The 14,357-nt window shown below is 38.9% G+C and overlaps 1 protein-coding gene across 1 annotated transcript in view; it reads left to right on the top strand.

The window, feature by feature from the left end:
- The window catches only part of GPC6 (glypican 6), a 1,123,860-nt gene that overhangs the window by 490,836 nt on the left and 618,667 nt on the right, over nucleotides 1-14,357 (top strand). The window lies entirely within an intron of this gene.

Genomic DNA, 14,357 nt, shown 5'->3' with positions numbered 1-14,357 from the left:
CTAGAGTCCTGTGAGTGTAAATTAGATCCAGTCACTTGTCTTATGAGCAGTCATTTCATAAAATATTTTCTCATTTTTTTTTCTATTTATAGTCATTAATTCCCTTATCCCTAATACTGGGTTTGTGCATATAGTAGTTCAGCCACACCAACTGAATTTGTTCCTCAAATTGCTAATCTGCTCACCTTGCATTTTTGGGGTCTATGATCAGAACTTCATATAAGCTAACTCTGAGATGACATTGATTTTCAGATTCAAAAAGAAACAGAGAGAGGCATCAGGACAGCTAACTGAGGGGCAGCAGTTCTGATAGAGAGAGGGGAGGGCGGAGAAGGTCCATGAGCAGGAAGTGTCATGACTGAGGTATTGTAGAAGAAAGTCTTGGCCGATGCATCTAGTTTTATTTCTTTACCCAGTTTAACTTCTTATTTGAGTGCATATTCCTTCTCTTTCTCTGTCTGCTCATATATACTTTTTTGGGACACCTTATAAAGTGTATGTATACATATATTCTATTTATATATATATATATATATATATATATATATATATATATATATTGGTATTCTATATACTGATATGTCTAAAATATGCCTATTATCCTGAGCATTTTGATAATACACATGGAGAATTAATATGTACTAAAAGTTATGAATATGTATATTAACTTTTATATGTGAGTAGAAAATCCCCCTGTCATTCCTTTTAAAATATATTTTTATTGATTTTAGAGAGGAAGGGAGAGGGAGAGAGAGATAGAAACATCAATGATGAGAGAAAATCATTGATTGGCTGCCTCCTGTGTGGCAGAAGCCCTGACTAGAATCAAACCGTGACCTCTTGGTTCATAGTTCGAAGCTCAACCACTAAGCGGCATCATTCCCATTTGACTCATGACAATGCTGAAGCTTAGAGGTATTAAGATACAGCAGGCTCAAAGCTGGGACCAAGTCACTGAATGCAAAGCCCGCACTCTTGACCACCCTGTTATGCTTCCTCTACGGCAGCGGTTCTCAACCTGTGGGTCACGACCCCTTTGGGGGTCGAACGACTCTTTCACAGGGTTCGCCTAAGACCATCAGAAAACACATATATAATTACATATTGTTTTTGTGATTAATCATTATGCTTTAATTATGTTCAATCTGTAACAATGAAATTGGGGGTCACCACAACATGAGGAACTGTATTAAAGGGTCCAGGCATTAGGAAGGTTGAGAACCACTGCTCTAGGGATTAAAGAATTCCCAATAGGGAAACTGGAGCTTTAGAGTTAATTATACCCTAAGTATATCTGGAGACAGGAGGCCAGTGGAAGGTCCCCTTGCTTCTTGAGTCAGAGAGGACTTGATTTAGCCATGGACTAGAAAGGAAGCTTTATGTGAGCTCCTTCTGGCAGCCGGGTTGTTTCTTAGGCAACTCATAGCTCCGGAGCTCAGAAAGGTGACCCTGAGCATGAGCTGCATAGACCCCAACTGCGGACTGTGGGCAGAGAAAGACCCAGTCTTCTTCCCTGCACATGAATACCTCAAAAAGGCCATGCCATTTTTTTTTCTTGCTTTCACATATAAAGTGTAATATGGTGACCATTGTTGATAATAATGAATATTACAATTGAAATTTGCTAAGAGGGTAAAACTTGTGTTGTCGCATTAAAAAAAGAAAAGGTGAATATGGGAGGTGACAGATGTGTTAATTAACTCAATGGTGGGAATCTTTTCACAATGTATATGTATATCAAATCATCATGTTATACACTTTAAGTACATTACATTTTTTGGCAATTATACTTCAATAAAGTTGCGGGGGGTACAAGGGGAAGGTCATGCCAGTCCTATTCTCAGCATGGGCCAGGCTGCCACTCCAAAGATTCACCCCTCAGTAAAATATATATATATATATACACACACACACTGAGGTAAATTAATAGACTAACCTTTGATATGCCTTTTCCTGCAGTTACTTAAAAATTTCTGCCAATGATCGCATGCTCATTTGTTCACTGGATTTAAAACCTGCTTTTTTGTTCCTCTAGTTACATATGCTTTGAGTTATAATTGCTTAGCATTCTTTAAAGTTTGCAAAGCACCATAAAAAAAAATCATTGAAATGAAAAGCACTAAAATATGTAAATTGTTGCTATTGTTCTTAAGTGCCTTTTCACTGAGGATATGATCATTTCAAAGACAAAGTATGATTTCCTTCATGTCAACAATGATTATGTTTACAGGGTGGTATCAGTCTTCAATATATGAGCGTTATTTTTTCTGCAGAGTTAAAAAAATGTTGTTTTAAACTTTTGGAATTTATATTTCTTTAACAATTTCCCCCTACTTTCTTTTATTTTTTCTCTATTTTTGAAGAAAATGATCAGTTCGGAGGCAGTTGCAAAGGCAGGCAATAGTAAAATTGTCAGAAAGTAATTTTATATTAGGCACCGGTTTATAGACTCTCTGATATTAAAAAGCCGTTTAATTTTATTTTCATGTAAAATATAGCAAATATTGATTTGAAGGGACCTGAACTCTGCTATGTAGTATGTGAGCAGAGGGTTTGAAAGCTAATTCTTTAATGTAGACAGACTACACACTAGCATGCGGAGGCACGCCTTCAATTTACAGGAAGCTTATTTCCTCACCTCTGAGTCAAGCTTAGGACAGTGCAGTCTTCTTTTCCCCTTCCTTTCCCCTTCCATGCAGATTAAAGACAGACCTTTATTTCTATAATGACCAAACAATGACAAATTTGAGATAGCATCCCCTTTCTCTTTGGAAATCAAGAATAGCCTTATACGATTCTGAAATGCTATAGCCTCCAAAGCCAGGCTATTTTGTTGAAAGTCTGTTTCCTGGTGTCTGCTTTTGGAAGCATAACAGCTATTCTCTCAGGAATCCTTTGGTCAGAATTACGACTGATGGTGTGAGTTCATAAATGCTGCTTGACCTTTGGTCAGTGTAACAGCAAGTCTCTAGGGACCCAGGTATCTGCCTACAACGGAGGTGTAAACATGGATGCAAAGGCACTGGAAGAATGGGGAGGCAAAGGAGAAGTAAGCTACCAAGAGCCGAGTGGGGTTCATGGCCTAGTAAGGGGTTTTAAAAGGTTATTCTTGACTTAGCTGTCACCTTTAAGGAAAGATCATGAGCTTTTTACAAAAATATTATGCAAATGTGAAAGTGACCTAACCGGCATTTATGGATAAATCCATATTATTCTTCTCACTCAGGTCCTGATGTGCTGGCACACAGATAAAATTTACTCGTTGCATGATTGGCGACCATGCTAATTGTGATTCATAACTGTCACCCACCATTTGTGCTATTTGAGAGCAATTCTGAGCGTAGGTAATTATGGTAGAGTGCCCCTGTGCCAAGCAGACATGGCATAAATCCTTCAGCGGAGGTAAGACTGACAAGCTGTGAGTAATGGACTGCACCTTGGAAAAGATTTATATTGGAGGCCCAGTTAGCTGGAGCGCTTTATACTCTTCATTTCTCAATACCTTGACTGCAACTAAGGCAAGCCAGTTATTTCCCAAATTCTCCATTTTCGTGATAGGATAATCAATAAAGAGCAACTGTTCATTTAGAGTCACTCTGATATATTAGGACTAGACAGTTTACTATGATATTGATTACTTCTGCAATTCACCACTGAGCATAAATGCCAATGTAAGCCAAAGGCTTTGAAGGCTTTAGAAATAGGTTGCTTCTTAGTGATGCCACTTCACTTAGCACTAAGCACAAAGATTTTGTTGTCACAATTAGTTGGACTCTTTGATTATCCATGCTGTGCCAGGCAAAAGGTAGCAGGGTTCTACCAATCATATATCACATCACTCAACCTCAATATAGCTGGGCGGTGTTTAGAGGCATTTTTTAATAGATGGAGTTCTCAGCATGAGGTCCAGAAATGATTGTAGGCCCCTATCCTCCCATGTGGCAGGATCCTGAAGCCCCCCCCCCCCCCCAGTATTATCCTGATCTCTCTTATAGAGGTTTCCCATTACAACCAGATAGGCCCCCAAAGAGTGATCAGTGAACCAAGTGTTCGGTTTGATGCAAGTGTCAAATGTAGTCTGCAGAGGCATCCTGGATGCATGGTCCCTCCAAAGTATCCTAATGTCGCACAGGTTGTCTCAGAAAAGACATGTTGTGGTTTCTAAAATTAAATACCTGTCAAACAGAATACATGAACTGCGTACATCTTCTACCTCCCCCCAGGGCCAGGGTATTATTTTAGTGCTCTTACCACATGCTTTCTCCCCAAGAAGATTAGAAATTTTGGAGTGATTGTGCTAGTCTTCTCCTTTATACTTGCCTGTCAAGGCCACTGCTGAATTCTGCAACTCTCTCCTGGATCTCACTCCATGGACATCTATCACATATATTCTACGTAATTTCCTCCCACAGAACGGCAGCCATTACTAGCCATACTATTGTGTTAATGTGTTTTGTTTTGTGGGTTTTGTTTTGTTTTGTTTTTGCCCTTTCATGGTTTGTAGGTTTGTACTTACCTCATAGGTTAGGTATCTACTGATAATTTTGAATTCTCTCAATAGGTTTCTCCCTGGCCAGTTACCTAGTCACCTAAAGCCCAGTGAGTCTCTTTTGTCTTTTTGGCCACAAATATTTTCCTTCTTCTCACTACATCAGAACCCTCCCATTTTTACAAAATGCTACCTTTGTTATGTGGAAGAAGAAATATATATATATATATATATATATATATATATATATATATATATATATATATAGCATCTAAGATGTTATATGTTTATACTATTTACTATTTTGTTATACTGGTCATGCCAAGTTTTTAATGTGCCTTTTTAAATAATTTCTTATGTAAGTTGTGTGTGTGTGTGTGTGTGTGTGTGTGTGTGTTTAATGGACCTTGCTAGCTCTAAACATTTTTTTTTTTTTTAAATCACAGTATATTTGTCCTAACTGGTTTGACTCAATGGATAGAGCGTCAGCCTGCGGACTGAAGGGTCCCAGGTTCGATTCCAGCCAAGGGCACATGCCTGAGTTTTGGCTCAATCCCCAGTAGGAGGCGTGCTGGAGGCAGCCAATCAACGATTCTCTCTCATCATTGATGTTTCTATCTCTTTCTCCCTCTCCTGTCCTCTCTAAAATCAATAAAATATATATTTTTTTAAAAAATCACAGTATACTGTATCTGGACAGACCTTCTCATGATACATTAATTAGTGCCACTGAAGAATGTACAAAATTTGATACTCTCCAGGGTGTTGATGGTAGCATTATTTTAGAATTGGTTTTTACATGTAAAAGTTATTTGTGAGGAGAATAAACACACACGCACACACACTCTCATACATGAAATGCACATACAATAGAGGCCAGCTATAACCAGAACAATGGCAGGTCTATGTTAACACAGCCATGTGTAGGGTTAGTGGTGGAAGGGGTACATGGTCATGGCCAAATCAAAAAAAGCAGAAGGCAGAGAAAATATTCTGGAAGTCTAGAATCACATCACTCAACAAAAGCTGGTAGAAAATAAAAAATGAGTGATTAGTATATGTTTTTATGAGTCTGTTTAAATGTATCTAGATATCTCTATGTAGTTGGAATAGATATGCGTATTTATAGGTCATTATCTATTTTATGACACTGTATAAAAATAAAGAGATGTAATAGTATCATTTCATGTTTGTATCATATAATGTTTGCATAGTCTCTGGAAAGGCAACTTATTTAGTTTTAAGTTTTAGAAATGTCGCCATCTATCATATTTTATGAAGAAGCATTGAAAAGTGGTTGAACATATATTTAAGATGTTTTTAAATAGAATGTATAAGGATATAAATTTTATTCCCCTAAATTAATGTTGTTTGGAATGTAAACTTTTTTAAAAAAAGTAAAATGAGTATAACTTGCATTTTCACTCATATATCTTCAAGAAGATAGAATCGTATTGAGAAGGGAAAGCTTACTACAAAATTAATATATGCCTCAGGTTACATGCATTACTCTTCGTGTAGGCTAATCTTTGGGGAGTAATTATGGTCCCATTTAATAAAAATTCACAATGGTGAATTATACGGTACCCTAGAGATACAGAGAAACAGAACAATTAATGGATCCCAAAGGTGTCTTATCTGATTTTAGTGCCGACCTCTTAAATATGGAATTATTGCTGTTATCCCTGTTGAGAGAATGTTCCGTTTGTGGAATGAGTCTGTGTCTCCAAGAACAACACTGTGCTGTTCTCAAGTTGTATTGCTTTTCCTGAAAGTTAACTTTTTGATATGATGAAAAAAGTACACTCACCCTCTTAGCCCAACTGCAACCCTGTCTCCTACATGAGTGCAATATCAGCTTAATGACAAATGAGCCCTAAGTGACTGCAACACAGACACCTGCCCTGGCGCTTTAATAGCTCAGCCAAGTCATGCTGTGGGCGATCTAAGTTTTTGGAGCCTGAGGTCCATTGCAAGAAGAGAAAATCTGTGTTTTAAGGTGCTTACATTTTAGTGCAGGGATTTCTGTTTCTCCCAACTCTTACGTTTTTAACAACTGCTTGCAGTCCATCATTCAGTTAAAGGAGTAGATGAAGAATATCAAGCCTCTTTTTTTGTCTTCGTTGAAATCAAGACATTGAAAGCGATCTATGGATTATTTGGAAATATGACTGGATTGTAGTGCAATCCACACAGGATTTTGCCTGAATATGTTGGGGTGTCTGACACGTTTCCTTTGTTAAAAAGTCCAAGTTAATTAATTCCATCAAAATAAAATATAATGTTTATAGTGTATCACATTATGACCAAGGAAGATTATTTTAAATGGACTTGAATTTGCTGAAGGAAGAAGCATTTTCTTTATCAAATTGCCATTAACAGTATTGAGGTATTTGTCATAGGCATTATTACAAAAGGAACACTGTGTTTTGCACATTTTATGAACACAGTCCTATAAAATTGTGTTTCATGTGATTGGCTTCATTCTCATGAAGTTATAAACCACATATATTTAATTACCCCTATAAGCTTAGCTTAAGACCAAGTAAACATAATTGTTACTGGTGGCAAAAAATAAAGAAAGGAAGAAAGGAAGAAAGGAAGAAAGGAAGAAGGAAGGAAGGAAGGAAGGAAGGAAGGAAGGAAGGAAGGAAGGAAGGAAGGAAGGAAGGGAGAAAGAAGAAAGAAAGAAAGAAAGAAAGAAAGAAAGAAAGAAAGAAAGAAAGAAAGAAGAAAGAAAGAAAGAAAGAAAAGAAAGAGAAGAGAAGAGAAGAGAAGAGAAGAGAAGAGAAGAGAAGAGAAGAGAAGAGAAGAGAAGAGAAGAGGAAAAAGAAAGAAAGGGAAGGAAGGAAGGAAGGAAGGAAGGAAGGAAGGAAGGAAGGAAGGAAGGAAGGAAGGAAGGAGAAAGAAGATCAGCTCTTTTGGGATCACTCATTTTAGCTCAGTGGACGCTCCTGATAGATTCAAACACAAAATGCAGTGCTCCAGAATGCACTGGTTTTTCTCAGTGGTGGTGACATTGGGCTTATTCTGCACAGCTTTGGGCTAAGCTCCCTGGAACTAGTGTTGCTATCACTTCTTGAACATTAATTCTCATTGACATAATTGTTACTTTTAAAATAATCAGTATGCTAAGCATTATACGGCTGGGAAGCTACTGCCTGGAAAGAGATGTGACATTACAAAGGTACTCCTTTCTGAGATAATTTTGGCTGCTTATCAGAGCAGCAGCAGCTGCATTCTGGACTTAGATTTTCTATTTAATGTGCCATGAAAAAGCAACAAGTGTTTCACCAGAAAATCATATTTTGTTGAAAGAGGGAAAGCAAAATGAGCTGCAGTTCTATACCAAGGAATCTTAAAACAGGGGGAGCAGGGCGTTGGGGGGGAGGGATTACATGGGAGTATATTTTATCAGTGTTCTGAATCACTTTTTAAGTTCGTACTTAGTGTGTATAGCCTCAAAGTAAAAATATTTTTGGAATCCTTAATAGTCAGAAAACTTCTTCAATCAAAATTAGTTGGAAACTGTAGCTAAAATAACCCCATTTTGTTCATTTGTGGAATGGCTGTTGAGGCTTTATTTTTACAAGAAAATGGCAAATGCTTGCTTCAACGTATAGCTGATGCAAATTAAGTGTATACTTCATGTCATAAATGAAGGCAGAATTATTGGAAACACTCTTTCCCTGATCAGGAAAAACTGATTACCATCAAAGAAGGGCCTGATTACTAACCACCAGCTTAGTGTTTAGCCGGAACATCTGGCCTATGCAGAGTGGAAAATTTGCTGAGCCTAAAAAATGTTTACTCCGGCTTTCAACTCATGCATGTATAGAACACAGATGAGGAAACATCTGATGTCCTTTGGATTTCTGTTGTTAAACAAATGTAACTCATCTTCAAGCAAAAATGTAGTAAGCCTTTTTCCTCACTGATTTGGCTTCTTTAGCTCTTAAGTAAGAAGGACTAGAAAAATAAAGCACAAGAAAATTAAGGGTGATTAGAGACCTTAAAAGTATCTGAAGGATATTTTTGACTTTACATATATTCACATACACTTTGATCCAACTTCATATTGTTGAGTGAATGCCACGTTCAAGGCACAGAACTGAGTTCTTACAGCGGACTGTGAGCTCAGGGCCGGCCTGTGCCTTGACTGTCACCTTGTTGTTCTGACTCATGCCCTGTCCAGGGCTAGCACTGCTCTTTCTACCCCTCAGTGCTTAGTCAAGTATTACTACCTTGCAGAACAAATGACTCTGCTTGAGTGTCATTTTCCCTGAGAATTCTGCCTTGCCCATTCACGATTAGGTTTGTAGAGTCACAGTCTATCTGTTCCTTATAGTTGGCATCACAATTTCTTGATTGCTTTAAAATCCTAAATTCCCAAGTCTGTCAACATAATTCAGTGACTGGACTTTCATTCACTGTTGTATCCTAGGCCTGGAACTGAGCCTGACACATGCCAGGTACTCAGTATATATTGGTTGAATGAATAAATGAATAAATGGATCAGACACCTCCTCTCTCCTCACAGCAGCTTAAATCTAGGGAATAAGGCAAATGTACAAATTATGATGAAGCAAAGCAGAGTAAGGAAAGTGCTGAAAGAAAAATACTATATTTAAAAAAAGGAGTGGTTGTATGCAGTCATAGCCATTAGGGCATTCTTCAGAGAGGAATTGTTTTGGGGGAGAAATGCTGGGTTGTATAGGCTATTGATAATACTTTCATTTCTTTATTTGTCCTTAATTTAACTTAATTTGAAAAGAAGACATATCCTAAGTAAAATATTCAGAGAGTCTTCGATCCTCTGTGGGTTGTAGTTTATTTGCTTGTTCTCTGCAATGTGTCTTTCATGAAAGGATGTTCTTTTACCATCATCCGACCAGGCAGCTTCATGGGATTACTTTTTCCCCACTACAAAAGTGGGATTTAAACCATAATTTCCCAAACATAGCCACCAGCTAAAGTCAGCATAGATTTAATGCTCTGGGTCCATTTAAAGTGACATGTGAACATAAGCACAAAAGTGCGTTTCTAAATCTTGTAAATCTCAGTGGGAATTTTTCATTGGCTCGTTCCATTACAATCTTTTTCTCAGGGATAAGGTTTTCTAAGTCAATATTTTCCTAAAAGCATGCCCTTTTGTCTTTCACTAAATATGGTAGTCTTTGTTTCTTTAATGACCACGTGAGAACAGAAGGAAAAGTTCTTCTCAGAGGAGACGGAGCAAAGGGATATATGCTTCTTGCCAGAGGTTATCACAGTTTAATAGTATGAAGGAATGTGCACTTCTCTAAACAGAATGTGCTACACTTTCTGAAGTTGACACCATTTATTTAGTCTTATTAAAGAGCTGGGAAAATGATCCAAGTCTGAGAGAAACACAAGCTGCTGTGAGTAGAGTGGCTGCTTCTTATGGCAAATAAAGGAGCCTTCCAGGGCAGCAAAGTTTTCTGAAGGAAAAACTCTCAGAGTCTGGCAGGATCCCGTTGTTTGCTCCCAAAACTATTGGCTTGCCGGCCTGCTTCCCCAACCCTTTCCCCTGCCATGTTTTTGTGGGTTTTTTTTGTTTTTTTAATTAATGCATTTTTCTTGTACTTGTGCACTTGCTTTTGTTTTTGCTTTTATGCTATAGTTATTTTAGGTGTGGTTTGGCACCTCCAGCAGATGGGAACTAAGTTGAAGGCAGAAGTTGGCATGCACACACCACCTTTAAATAAATGCAGGCCTGGCCAGGGTGATTCCTGCATACCTCTATCCTCTACATTGGAGTCTATATTTCCCACCTTTGGTAGGCATCAGCATCGCCTGAGAAACATGCTACAGCAAAAGATGCTTACACTCTACCCCAGACCTTCTGGAGCTTAGATATCTGCATTTATTCAACAGGTGGGTAGGGGATGCCCATCCATTCCGATTTGCTCGGGACTGAGGAATTCTAGGCTGCTTGCTAAAACCAGGACATTGCTGAGCAAACTGGGACAGATGGCCGACCTATTTAGGGACAAAGACTAATGCCAAAGCAAAGGCCATCTATCTACTTTCTGTCTTCCAATCCTAATTATTCTTGGGGGTGAAAAACACCTATTCTTTTATGGATATAAAGTAAATAGGTTACTTATTTTTATTCTTCAGATCTGCCTCATTTGTTCCACGGTTACAACTTAAGTTTACTAACAGACACATACCCACTTCTTCTGGAAAGTAAATTCTTTCTGCCCACATGCTTTCTTTTTCCAATAAATTTACAGCCTTAGTGGCACTTGCTTAAGCAGCTCCTATTCTTAGGATGGTTTACAATGGCTGACCAATTAAAGACAAGCAAACGCAACCCTCTTGGCAGAAAAGGATGCCCCGTGCTCCCTGTCTTGTGCCCATAGTCTCAGCAACCCATTTTGGACTCCAACACCAAGGTCTGTGAAATCTGTGTGTTTCATGCTAAATGTAATGCACGTACTGAAAGTCACCTGGCACTCCCCCTTCCCAGAATAACCACACATACAATTTGTTAAAGCAGGTTGTTTCAGTCACTTTGATAGAACATAATTAGCATACCAGCTCATAAAATAAGCCAGTGAACTAACTGGAGACATAATTGAAGAGGACTGATTCCCAGCTCTGAGCACAGTGCTGGACCATGCTTTCTTCTTCAGTGAAGGCTTCCCACGGCAGCAGAACCCAAGATCAGTCGTCTCAGTGATGCACGACTGGGTCTCATTTTCCCTCGTGGCTAACTGAAGATGTGGAGGTGGGGGGGGCGCTGCGTCTTGGATTCATCAGTGAGAGACATGCAAACTTGATAGACTTTCAGGGTCTTGAGATTACAGGTTCTGTGTTTGCTGCACAAGGAGGTGTGCCATTCATTTTCATGCCCCTTTACCCTTTTAGACGAAAATAACTAAACAAATAACTTTTAAAAGTCAACCATTGAGATTTGTGGTTGAGAGGAAAGGAATGTGGATGATGACTAAAGAGAAGTTATCAAAATATTCAGCGACCAAATAAGGAAAATGTAAAAGTGCCCTACCCTTATGAATTTTCAGCGTGGGTGGAATCACACTTGGATTAGATTTGACAATAAAAGTTCAGAGCTGATTGTACCTGTTTAGTCTGATAAAGGTTAGGACTCTGGAGGGAGGGTCGGTCCAAGTTGCCAAAAGCACAGTTTTGCTTGGTGCAATGACTCACAAATCAAATTGTGGAAGGCGAATTCATACCACGTCTGACAATATGCATTTTGCATATAATACTCATTGTATTTCTTTTTATGAAGTCCTTGTTCAGTGGTCTTTGAGAACTAAGCACCAACACTATTAATAAAATGCCATTAATGATGACATCAACTAACACTGAATGACTGTGAAATGATTGCGTCTGGATGCATTTTTGCTCTTATCTACAGAGAAATCAGTATTGCTTAGGCTTAAGGCTATCTGTGGAAAAACACATCTTACCCCCTTCTTCCAAAAAGAATCATTGAGTATTACGTTACATGGAAGGTGTGCTCATTCAGATTTGAAACGTCTAAAGCCCAGTATCTCCCACTTGTTCACTCTTATCTGGTGTCTGATAGGGAGTGTGTGTATACATTGGAGTGTGCATGGCTAGAAATGAAGGATTTCAGTTGGAGCATCTAACTTTGGACATCTGGTGGAGGACAGTGAGGCACCAATTGAGAAGGCAGTGACTAAGAGGAGCTGTGCTTTGGGAATATTAAAGAAACAAGAAATAAGAAGTCTGAGTATACGCTCTTATAATTTTCTATGTGGAAAAATACAAAACCAAACAATGCTGTAATAATAGAGAGTGGGAGTGGAGGGGAAAGGATGGGATTTCAGAATGTCTGTCCTGCAAGGATTCACCAGTCTCTTCCTTCTAATTCAAGTGAGAACCCATCTCCTGGGAGGCAGAGAGGCAGGTGCTTGGTCGCAACATCATTCTGATGGGCTGTCCAATCCTACCCATGAATCTGGAGTTCTCGACTCCCTCCTGTGTCCTTTTTTATTGCAATTTTCAGGAATGAAAGAGCCCTAGGAAGAGTTTGAGTTATGTAAAAAATCAGAATTCCTTCTACTCAAAGGTCTTATTTTTTATCACTTCCACAGTGGGACATTTTCTCTTTAATGTCTCCCAATATATAATAGTAGGTCAGGAGTTAGGACACTGCTTGTCTTTGCAAAGAAAGCACTTTAATAAAGAATTTAGCCAAAAAACAAGTAGAGAATAAGAAATGAAGATTGTTTTAAGATAAAAGTAATGTGCCACTTTGGTTACTATATTTATTTAGTTTATGTGCATAGTTCAACTCCTTTATTTAGCTTAAATACTCCAAGAACTTCTCGAAGAAATTAAAAATAGTTCAAAGCCCATGTACCAGTGTATGACTGAAAGGATTCCTGAGCACTATTAATTTTCCTTTCTGCCATCAGAAGTTGAAGTAGCATACTTTCCATTGGTTTTCTCACCTAATTTTTATGCTCAGTCTATGCTCTTTGACCAGGCAACCCCTTTGCAAAATATTATCTGTGAGTTCCATAGCCATTAAGCCATACCTGTCCTGCTTTGCTCCCAGGGGGTCTTCTTTTTGGGCTCCACCAAGCAGTGATTCTCAAAAGACTGCTCTCACTCAGACCCTGCTGCTCTAACAAATTACCAAAGACTGGGTGGCTTAAACCACAGGAATATATTTCTTACAATTCTGGAGGCTGGAAGATCTAAGCTCAAGGTGCCATGGATTCAGCTCCTGGTGAGTGTCCTCTTCCTGGGTCTCAGATGCCACCTTCTCAATGTGCCCTCACATGGGGGAGGCAGTGAGCCCCTATCTCTTGCTCTTGTTGTAAGGACATGGAGCCTATCATGGAGGTCCCACTGGCATGCCCTCATCTAACCTCTTACCTCCAAAAGGCACACCGGCAAATGCCATCATATTAGGGGTTGGTGCTTCAACATGTGAAATGGGATTGAGCATGGCACAACCATTCAGTCCATAACAACTGCCATTGGCCCTACTGACATTAGCTTCATTAGAAAGGTGTGGAAGGAAAACCACAGCTTCCCAGTAGGGAAGCTTTAGGGCTTTTCTTCAGGCAGAAATGGACCTGATTTTGCCATGTGGCAGACAGCTCAGGTACAAGGAGGTACTTCCAAATCAGGCAGGCAGCAGACCTACCTTGGCTTAGATGTTTTATGCCCCATAACATAACATCCAGCGTTTCTGACACGTCCATGGGCATAGCTGACTTAGTATATGACAGGGGTATGACAGAAAGGTCACCACATTCAGGGGACACCCAAAACTATAAAAAACTTCTTTTCCAGATATTTATAGTTTATTTCTAGTTCTTTCCAGACTAGACCCCATCTGTCAATCAGGGTCATTTTTCTTATAAGTACTATTCCTAAGTGACATAGTTGGTATATATCAGGTGAACAGGGGACAGAGCTAGAACCTTCACTAAAGGTCAAGTTCTCATGAAGAAGGGAAAAGACTTTGATTAACTCTGCCCACATTCCTGGATGAGTGGACATTCTCCTATCTCATTTCTTAGAGCCATTTCTAAAAGACCTGGGTTATTTTTGGAAGTTATCACAGAGTCTTAGACTTGTAACGTGATCAGGAGATGTTATGCTTATAATATACACTTTCTCCAAGATCCCCTTAGCATATTACTTTTACCGGAATCCCGGACACTAATGATACACTTGGTGCTAAAATTAGTAAAAGTCATGTATAATGCCTGGGTGATGGATGAGCTTTTTCAGGAATGCTTTTTAATAATATGATATTGTACCCTGAGTCATATCATAATGCATAAACTAAATAAGTTGCTACAGAGGTATACTCACCATAATTATAATG

This window comes from Myotis myotis, unplaced genomic scaffold (assembly GCF_014108235.1).
Source record: "Myotis myotis isolate mMyoMyo1 unplaced genomic scaffold, mMyoMyo1.p scaffold_m19_p_3, whole genome shotgun sequence".
Lineage (NCBI taxonomy): Eukaryota > Metazoa > Chordata > Mammalia > Chiroptera > Vespertilionidae > Myotis > Myotis myotis.
The sequence above is the reverse complement of the archived record's forward strand: the minus strand, read 5'-3'. Positions and strand labels throughout refer to the sequence as shown.